General features: G+C 46.3%; 1 pseudogene; it reads right to left on the reverse strand.

Moving 5' to 3' along the window:
* Positions 1-6,062: 6,062 nt before the first annotated feature.
* Positions 6,063-7,339, reverse strand: LOC116221730 (annotated as a pseudogene).
* Between the last annotated feature and the right edge of the window lie 3,767 nt (positions 7,340-11,106).

Below are 11,106 nucleotides of genomic sequence, written 5' to 3' on the forward strand. Positions count from 1 at the left end.
TAGGATAAAGGTCACATTTGACATGTTGTTCAAAAATCAATAGTAACTGACAGTTCCTGTATGCATAACACTTAAATCAACTAAAAGAATGCACAGATATTTAGATTATATTTCCATCCATTGCTATATTCTCTTATAACTGACTCAGTCATTGGTAAGGATAGGCAATAAAGGCTTCTTAAACTGACGGAAAACTCCCTCCCTACCTTATTATCTAAAAGAAGTGTTTGACTATATATAAACATTCCCCTCCTTCAGTATGTAAATAGTGTTTGTCTCCTGGGATATGTTGTGTACTACCAGAAAGCCTGATATGACTGTGTTAACCCTCCTATTGTGTTGGGGATATAATGTCCTGAAATAATAATAATAATAATAAATATAGCTGCAGGCAGCAATGGCGGGTTCCTCCAAAGATTGCGAACCAGGGAAAAATGTATATTCTGCACAATTTGTCACTGTATAGAAAAATCCATGCTGCAGACATACCAATGGGATATTCAATTTGAAATGCAATACTGTCAAGATCCACAAGCTTCAAGCTAAGGAGAGAGCGGGGCCTTGGTCAGGCCACAATGTCATGAAATGGTGTGTGTGCGTCTTGCCAAGCGTTTGGTGTGTCAGGTGAAAGTTTGTGTCTGTGAGAATTGGGGCAAGCCGCGCGGGGAGCGAAGGAGCGGACAGGGACAGATTATATTGGAAATCAGGCTAGCAATTAGCCAAGCATGCATGTTTCAAATATTCACCAAAAATCTACTTTTCATCTTACAGTCAACTTTTTTTCAGATTTGTGTACTAAACATTCTCAAGTGTCTTCTCATATGAACTTGTGATTGAATCAGAGTATCACTTTTTGAATGAAAAATGTGTAAAGCATTGTTTTAGCGTTAGCGATTAATGCAATTTGCTTTATATCAATCATTTTTGAAGATATGAAGTTGCCTTTGCACATGGGGACATGTTGTAGTGTCTTCCACGTGCATACCAAGTTTGGTGTTGATATCTGAAAGATTTGCTGAGATATGACTTCACTTCCTGTTTGAAGGCTTTTCTGCTGAATTTCAGTGGCTGTACCGGACAAACGGTTGTGAGGATCAAAATTCTGTTGGAGAACTTTTGTGAGGCTTGGTCTGAAGATCATCTCTGGTGATTTTGAAGAAGATTTGACAAAAATTGTAGGAGTTGATGCCTTTCAAAGGTTTTTGATAAAACCGGAAATAGCGGAAAATCTATATAACCGGAAATTGACGCCACAGGGTGTGTTGAATTCGTCTTGATCAAAGGAATCCAATGGTACCTCATTTTTGAAAATCGGTCAAACGGTTCAAAAGTTACAGTGTTAACAAAAGTCCAATTTTGACCCGTTGGTGGCGCTAGTGTGGTCTAGTGGGAGACATGAAACTTGGTGTGAGTAAAGTAGGAACTGTCCTTAATGAGTGTGCAAAATTTCAGAAAAAGTTACCATACGGTTCTAGGGGCTGCCATTGACTCCAATGGCACAAGAATAATAATAAGAATACCTACAATAACAATAGGTTTCCTCCTGACGGAGGAACCCTAATAATAATTCATTTTATTTGTAACGCACTCTTCATTCAGAAGAATCTCAGAGTGCTAACATATTAGAAACTAACTATAATAATACAATAAAATAAAAATTAGTTAAGATAGGCATAATAGAAAACTTTTTAACATTTTAACATAAGATGGTGAAATGCCTTCCTGAATAAAAATGTTTTTAGTCCAGCTTTAAAGGAGCCCAGCGTCTGCGTTGCCCTTAGGTGGTCAGGGAGGCTGTTCCATAAGCGTGGCGCTGCCGAGTAAAAGGCCCGGTCGCCCATGGTGCGGAGCTTGGTTTTGGGGACGCGGAGGAGCGAGCTGTTTGAAGACCTGAGGGTGCAGGTGGAGGTTTGGGGAGTAATTAATTCTTGCAGGTAGGGAGGTGCATGCCCATTTATGCATGTATGGGTGAGTATAAGGACTTTGTAGTCAATCCGGAAAGAGACAGGGAGCTAGTGTAGTGAGTATAATATTGGTGTTATGTGCTCATATTTCCGGACCTTCATCAGGATCCTGGCAGCGCTGTTTTGGATGTATTGCAGCTTCTGGATGTTCTTGCCAGTGATCCCATAGAAAAGTGAATTACAATAGTCCAGTCTTGAGGAGATAAAGGCGTGGACAAGCTTCTCTGCATCTGATAGGGTTAAAGTGTTTCTTAGATGATAAAAGGAGGTTTTGCACAGGTGTTTTATATGGTCATTAAAGGTCAGGTGAGGGTCAAACCTAACTCCGAGATTAGTGACTGTGGAGGAGAGGGGGATGACCTGGCTGTCGAAGGTGAGATGAGTTAAGGAGGATGACTGAACCTGGTGTGGAGTGCCAACAAGAAGGGCTTCGGTTTTGCTACTGTTTAGCTGGAGAAAGTTGTTGCTCATCCATGCCTGTATCTCCCCAAGACAGGCGGTGAGACATAACATGGCTGCAGTGGGTCTTGGGGCAGTTTTGATATAAAGCTGTGTGTCGTCAGCATAACAGTGGAAACACATCCCAAATCTGCTGATGACACCACCGAGGGGGAGCATGTAAATAATGAAGAGGATGGGGCCGAGGACCAACCCTTGCGGAACACCACAGGAGACAGGGAGCTGTCTGGACTTGCATCTTCCCAGTGAGACATATTCAGTTCTGCCAGAAAGGTAGGACTGAAACCACTTGAGTGCAGAGTCTGATAGTCCAATGGTGGTGTGAAATCATATTCAAACCTAAGAAAATAATTAGAGCTGTGAAAACTAACGCGTTAAATTACAGGATTAATTAGTTATTTTCTTTTAACGCATTTAACGCATGCGCAGAATGAGCTTCCAATATACCCTTTTCAATCTGAACTATTTCCCGCTCTAGTCAGACATTAACTGCTATCCAAGCAAGCAACATGTATAATTCCGATTGAGCCTGGGGACCTTCTGGATGGGAAGTTTGTTTTCCAAAAATTCAAAGATGAAACATTTAATAAATCAAAAGTGATATGTACACTCTGCGGTAAGACGTTGTCGTTTCACCATAGCACAACCAGCCTTAAGTACCATCTCAACGCGAAGCATGCGTTGGTCGGTGAGGGCAGTTCAAGTGGAATGCGCCAAACCACCCTCACTGAACAACGTAGGCCCCTCACTAAGTCTGCCTGTGACAAGCTAACTACCACAGTTGCAGAATGGATTGCAAAAAGCTGTCGGCCAATTAATATTGTTGAGGATGAGGGGTTCACTGAAGTTTTGCGAGTGGCAACAGGGGACCCGAACATCAAAGCACTATCATGACTAAAATCCACGAGCTGTATGAAGCTGAAAAGAACAAAAGGGAAAAAGACTTGGCTGCTACGGAACATGTGGCACTGACAGGGGATCACTGGACCTCTGTGAGTAATGATAATTATCTGGGTGTAACTGCACATCTCATAACCGACAAATGGAAATTAGAGTCGTTTGCACTAACGTGCATGAAGACCGAAGAGCGCCACTTTGCAGAGGCATGTGCTGAACAGTTCAAAACTGTTGCAAGCAACTGGGCAATTGATCAGAAAACGACCACTATAGGGACAGACAGTGCACGCAATTTGGTAGCCGCGGCTAGACTACTGTCATATGAACACATGCCGTGCATCGCTCACATTTTGCAGAGAAGCATCGACGTGAGCCTCGCTGACAGCGGATTTGTGAATGCGTTGTCCAAGTGTCGCAAAATTGTCGGCCACTTCAAGCACAGCCCAGCAAACACGGCGGAGCTAAACGCAGAGCAAGAGAACCTCATGCAGGTGCAGCAGCCACTGATCCAAGACGTCCCAACATGCTGGAACTCAACGCTGGACACGGTTAAACGTCTGATCCGCAATAAGGATGCAGTTTAATAACTTAATTATCTCTCTCACCTCCTCCATCTTCCTCTGTGTTTCTCTGTGTGTGTCTGTGTGCGTGTGCGTGTGTGTGTGTTTCCACTGAAGGTATGTAACTGAAATTCTGGGTGGGGAGGCCTATGTCTCCTGCTCTGTGGTACTGCCTGCACTCTGCCACTTGCGTCATGTAATGGAAGTCACAGAAGATGACCCTGCATATGTGGTGAAATTTAAGACGGCATTCAAGACAGACTTAGCCTCCCGCCAAGAAAATACCAACAATGAATGGCTCAAGATTGCAACAGCGCTGGAGCCACGTTTTAAAGACCTGAAGAGCCTACCCAAGAGTGACAGACCAGAGGTGTGGACCACACTTGAAAGATTGCTGCAGGAACAGTCACCCAGGGCCAGGAGTGCTCCACAAGCTGCTGAAGATGGGCCACCCAAGAAGAAAATGAGCCTTCTGGTAATGGGCTCAGATTCTGAATCAGATGAAGAGGTGCAGCAGCCTCACAGAGGCCTTCACAGGTACAGAGCGGAGCCCAGCATTGGTATGGAGGACTGCTCCTTGGAGTGGTGGTCATCTCATCCAGGAGCCCATGAGCAGTTGGCCTCACTAGCTCGCAAATATCTAGCCACTCCTTCCTCCACGGTTCCATGTGAAAGACTGTTCTCAATCGCAGGACACATTGTACAAAAGAAGCAGTCAGCTTTACTGTCAGAGAATGTGAACAAGTTAGTTTGCCTCACCAGCTGGCTAAAGGAAGACTAACTTGTATCATGGTGTAGTTAATGGTTGACAAAAAAGAGAAACATTTTCTGTTTAAACATTCTGTTTAGGATGAAGATATATTAATGTTCCATATGGAAGAGAACTGCTAAATAACTGCAGCGCCATTGTTTTTTTTGTTTTTTTATGAATAAAAAAAGAATGTATAAATTATACTATATATCCGTCTTTTGTCATAAATCTTTATGTTCTCACAAAAATATATCGAGAATATCGGTAATATGTGATTAATCATGATTAATCCACAGAAACCTGTGATTAATTTGATTAAAAATTGTAATCATTTCACAGCCCTAAAAATAATATAAAACATTAAACTAAGTACATATAACCCTATGGAACTTCCTGAAATCAGAGTAAAAAAAGACATTTGCTGCCACAATAAAAGTAAAGCCTATGGGTTAGGGTTAGGGTTGCATACTACAGGCATTTGTTTCACTCACAGGCTACGGGGATCACCGATCACCTGCCTGCAGAACTGCCCATAAGACTAGAAGCATAGAAGCTGGTGAGCACATATATAATTTATTCATTCCCAGGCTCTGGAGATCATAGATCGCCTGCCTGTAGAACACCTTGAAGGAAACTAGGTTCTGCCACATCTAACATGTAGAACTTAATGAAGGTGTGGCGAGAACTCCAGCTCGCAGCTTTACAAATTTCTTCCTTTTAATAAGGCCCAGGAAGAAGAGACCCCCCGAGTAGAGTGCGCACACAGTCTCTCTGGGGGTTCTAAGGACAAACTCGTATATGACAACCCAATAGCCTCTACTATCCACCGGCAGAGGCTCGGTTTTGATACAGCCGAAGCACACGAACAGCTGATCCGATTGTCTGAACACCCCCGTGCGCTTCACATAACACTGAAGAGCACGCACTGGGCAGAGTTTGTTCAAACGCTCTTCCTCTGCGGACGCAAGGGGCGGAGGTGAAAATACTGCCAATTCGATCACCTGGTTACGGAATGGGGTTGCCACCACCTTAGGTGTGTAAGCAGCATTCGGTCGCATAACCACTTTGTCCCCAGCCACCGAGAACTGAAGGCACGATGGGCTGACGGACAGGACTTGCATGTCACCAATGCGCTTTGCTGACACTAGTGCCAGTAACAGCGCGGTTTTCAATGAGACTAATTTCATGTCCACTCCCTCTAGGGGCTCAGAGGGAGGCCCTGTGAGTGCACGTAACACTACTAGCAGATCTCATGAGGGTATAAGATGCCTGTCAGGCACCCTTAGACGCCTCACACCAGCCATAAAGTGTGACGCTATGCGTGATGGCTGCCTGGGGAATTACCCGTGATACCTGCATGGCAGGCTGAGATGGCCGACAGGTATACTTTGAGGGTGGAAGCAGCCTTCCCCTCATCAAACAACTGCTGTAGGAATTCTAATATGACGCTCAGCGCGCAGTTGATGGGGTCGCGCTCACGTGCGACGCACCACTGTTCAAACCTGCGCCATTCCAGCATATAGAGAGATCGGGTCGACACCGCCCGAGCACTCTGGATTGTAGCCACTACTGAATCTGACAGGCCTGAAGCTAGAAGCCTGTTCCTTTCAGGTGCCAGGCTCTGAGCTGCCACAGCTCTGACCGGGGAAACCAGATTGTGCCGTGTGCCTGTGATAGGAGGTCTCTCCGACGAGGCAGCTCCCAGGACGGCTGCACCGACATTCTGTACCGATCTGCACACCATGGCCGATTGGGCCAATGGGGAGCCACTAACAGTATTTTCCTGCCCTCCTCCATTATTCTGCTCAGCACATGCTGGAGGAGAGGGACCGGGGGAAAAGCATATAGATGCATGTCCGGCCACGGGTGGGCTAATGCGTCCACACCCAGTGGGGGGTCGCCACCCACCAATGAGAATCAGAGAGGGCAGCAGGTGTTCTGCCTGTCGGGAAACAGGTCCACCTGGGCTCTGTGAAAGTGCAGCTAAATCTGATCGACCACCTGAGGGTGGCGGCATCAGTTCACCGCTCGAGGGTTGCCCCTTGATAACAGGTCCGCCCCTCAGTTGAGGTGGCCTGGAATATGAACTGCTCTGAGGGAACGGATGTGATCCGCTGCCCACAGTAATAGGCGGGTCGCTAGGAGATGCAGTGGCAGAGACCGCACCCCCCTCTGGTGGTTTATGTACGCCATAGCTGATGTGTTGTCTGTTCTGACCAGCACATGATGACCACTTAACGTGGGCAGAAAATGCCACAGAGCCAGAAAGACCATTTGCAGTTCTAACACATTTATATGTGACTTGGCCTCTGCTGCAGACCAGCGGCCGTTCACAGATCTCCCTTCGCAGAGCGCTCCCCACCCCGTTGTGGAGGCGTCTGTGGTTACCACTATGCAGTGTGTTACAATGCTCATTGGGGCAGCCGCTATGAAGAATTGCGGTGTCCTCCAGATTGCCAGGGCCTTCCTGCATCTGGAGTCTACCATCACTCCTTGGTAACTGTTCCTGGCGGAACTGAGTCTTAAGAGAGATACCACATTTGAAAGGGCTGCATGTGCAAGATTCCCAATGGTAGGGCGATCACGGCCGAGGCCATCATGCCCAACAGTCTTTGGCAGAGAAGAGACAGGACTCTTTGCCCTAGCCTGAACTGAGTTAAGCATGATCTGATGGTCTTTATCCTTTCTTGAGACAGACCGACCGTCATTGAAGCGGTCTAGTGTCATGCCTAGAAAATGCGCGGTTTGGTTGGGGCTCAAAACGCTATTTTCTCTGTTCACCACAAAGCCTAGGCAATGTAAATGTGACGCCACTAGGTGGCACTCTTGCCTTGCGGCCTCCCTTAAACGAATGCAAGAGGCCAGGTAATGGAATAGCCGCAGCCCCAGTTGCCGTAGCGGGGCGATGGCTGCCTCCACGCACTTTGTGAAGACCCTTGGGGCCAGTGATGGGCCGAACGGGAGTGAGCAGAACTGGTACGCCTTCCCCTCAAATGCAAACCGCAGAAATCTCTGATGTCTGGGGTAGATGGAGTTGTGGAAGTATGCGTCCTTTAGATCTATCGTCACAAACCAGTCTCCTGACTTCATGAACTGAACTAGCTGGCGGGAAGTCAACACTTGAACTTCCTTTTCATGAGTGGTTTGGTTTTTTTTGGTGGTGGTGGGGAGTCCACCTCCCCATCCTTCAATGGCAGGCAATCAGGTTCGCTGGGAGCTGTTCACCCCTCCCCCACGACGGTCAGCATGCTGGCGTGGGGGCGGGAGTAAACCCGCTCATGGCCAATCTGCCCATGTCTAGGTATGTGCCCGCTCCGCCTAGGGAGGGGGTAAAGATCTGGGGGCACACCATCACGTTGTTAGAAAAAAACTGTGGGCATATGGGTGCCGTGGTGGATGCGTTGAGGGGGAATCTGCACAAGCATGACTTACTTCTGCGCCTACAGGGGCAGTGTTTATAACATGTGTGTGTTGTGCTTGTGGGAACTGACACATAGTGCTTGACATGAAGGTTGCATATGAGCAGCGGGCAGTCTTTTTCTGTGGTGGTGGGGGCTGACACAGGAGGGCCACTGTAGTACTCCTCGTCCAGCAGCGATGATTGTGCACTTGGTGGAGGAGCTAGCTGGCCAGCTGCCCTCAGTGCTACGCCAAGTAGCTGCCGACTCAGGGTCATGGATGAGACCGGGGGAGAGGGTGCCCGCGGTCTAGCCCATTTCAGTGTCGTCGACCACTCACACGTCCCTCTCGCTGACGTCCAGTAGGCTCTCCGTCTCCAGCCCGAAATCCACATCTGGAAAGGGCTGGTTGGAAAGCAGTGAGGGAGCTTCACTGCCTCGTGGTGTGCGGGGGCGGCTGCAGCAGTTAAGCGGCTACCGGACTCCCTGCTACCTGTTGCCGACGGTGTTTAGCCTGCTGAGGCACTGGAATGAGAAAAAAATTAGTACAGAACGAGTTTGTTAACCTTCCCAACGGTGACAGCCGTCGACAGCAAGCTAGCTAGCAGGGTAGTCAGTGGACTAGCCAGCTAATGAGCTAACAAGCTAGGCAGCTAACTTGAACAACTCACGCCAGTGACAGGAGTAGAGACCGAGTTCGTTTACCTTCTCAACGGTGATAGCCGTTAAGCGGCAAGCTAGTTCGCAGGGTAGTCGGTGGACAAGCCCGCTATCAAGCTAATAAGCTAGCTAGCTAACTCAAACTTTTATTAAAGTCTATAAGCCTTAACTCGCAGCACTAAAGCCAGTGACGGTAGTAAGACATAGTTCGTTACCTTCCCAACGGTGACAGCCGTCAGGCAGCAAGCTAGTTCTCAGGGTAGTCAGTGGACTAGCCAGCTAGTGAGCTAACTTGGTAACTCTCGCCAGAGTCATGCTGGCGCAGATGTCGGAGGGAGGGTCCTCGCCGTTCAGCGCCGCCACTGCGTGGTCCTTCCCCAGGCAGACGACGCACCGGCGGTGTCTGTCCCATTTATCCCTGGCGTGCCCAAGTCAGGGTACGCCTGTCTCGACATGTTTGTAACGAGAGAAAAGATTAGCACGAGTACAATACTATCAAAACGAATCCGTTGAGTAGCAGGAAGCTAGCAAGCTAGTCAGAGAGCTAGCCAGCTAGCAGCTAGAGATAGCAACTTGAACTTATCAGGCTAAAGCCCATACGCAGCGCTCCGAGCTAGTAAGGGGACGTCACCCACAGCTCACCAACTCAATGGAGAGAGTAGCTTGCGTAGCTAAAGCAAGAGAAAGAATTTACTGAGTTGTATTGCGTGTAATGAAATCACTTGGAACGGTTCACTTTGAGCGAAGTATGGAAAGAGGAAGATTGGTAGTCCATCACCTGCATTTATGCACTCCAGAGGGGGCGGGCTCTGGAGAGTGATTGGACGAATCTCAGCCTTCCGGCATGAGTGACTAGTGCTTCGATTGGTTCCGTGACTACGTCACGTCCCATATGTTATATCGCAGTCAACTGCGATAGTTGTCAATACCAGGTGGTTCCCTAAGATGGAATGCTACTGAGGATGGTAGCGGACAATATTGCCGATTCCATTTGCCATATATTTAATTTGTGCCTCAAGAGATACCTGGAGAGAAGTTAAAGTCATTCCACTACCCAAGAATGCTAGGGCTGCATTTACTGGCTTTAACAGCTGACCAATCAGTTTGTCAACTGTTCTTAGCAAACTCTTGGAAATGTTTTTATTTGAACAGATACTATGCAGGAGAAGAGTTATTACAACAATTTGACAAGTTATTACCAGCAGGCTTATAGAGAAGGTCACTCAACATGCACAGCACTTACACAAATGACAGATGATTGGTTGACGGAGATTGATAAAAAAGAATATTGTGGGGTCAGTACTACTAGGTTTCAGTGATGCTTTCGATGTAATTGACCACAAATTATGATTGAAAAAACTCATGTGTTATGGTTTTGCTCCATCTGCCTTATCATGGATAGGAAACTATCTATCCAATAGAACACAAAGAGTTTTCTTTAATGGATGCTTTTCAGGTGCTAGAAATGTAGAGTGTGGAATTCCACAAGGAAGTTTGCTTGGCCCTGATCTTCCACTTGCTCTTAAAAAAACCTGTGTGTCCATGTATGCTGATGATACAACAATATACATGTATGCACCAACAGTTAATGAAATCATTGCAAATTGCAACCCTCAACAAAGAGTTGCAGACAGTAATATAATGGGTCACTAGTAATAAACTAGTCCTAAATATATCAAAGACTAAGACTCCAGCTGAATGTGATGCTAAACAATGTAGCTGTTGAGCAAGTGGAAGAAACAAAGCTTCTTGGTGTTGTATTAGATTGTAAATAACGTAGACAGGGCATATAGATTATTTTGTTGTAAAGATGGGGAGGAATATATTTGTTATAAAGAGGTGCTCTGCTTTTCTAACATCACACTTGACCAAACAAGTCGTGCAGACTCTAGTCTGCAGCTGGCTCAGAACAAAGCAGCTCGTCTTGCCCCTCGATGCACACTAAGGTCTAATGTAAACAACTTGCATGTCACACTCTCCTGGTTAAAAGTTGAGGAGAGGCTGACAGTAACACTCCTTGTTGTTCTTAGAAACATTAATATATTGAAAATTCCTAATTATTTGTATAGTCACCTCACATTCAGCTCTAACATACAGTGCCCTCCACAATTATTGGCACACTTAGTGAATGTGACCAAAACAGGCTATGAAAAAATATGTCTTTGCTGTTTATCCTCTTGGTCTTTCACTCAAAATAATCACAAAAATCTTACCTTTTCATTGAAGTAAAATTATTGAAAGAAAAAAAAAATGTTGACATTAAATAAATATTATTCTCCAAAACAGATGTGCCACAATTATTGGCACCCCTTAATTTTATGTTTTGAGCAGCCTCCCTTTGCCAAGATAACAGCTCTGAGTCTTCTCCTATAATGCGTGATGAGGTTGGTGAACACATGGCACGGGATCTGAGACCA

The sequence above is a fragment of the Clupea harengus genome, chromosome 9 (assembly GCF_900700415.2).
Source record: "Clupea harengus chromosome 9, Ch_v2.0.2, whole genome shotgun sequence".
NCBI lineage: Eukaryota > Metazoa > Chordata > Actinopteri > Clupeiformes > Clupeidae > Clupea > Clupea harengus.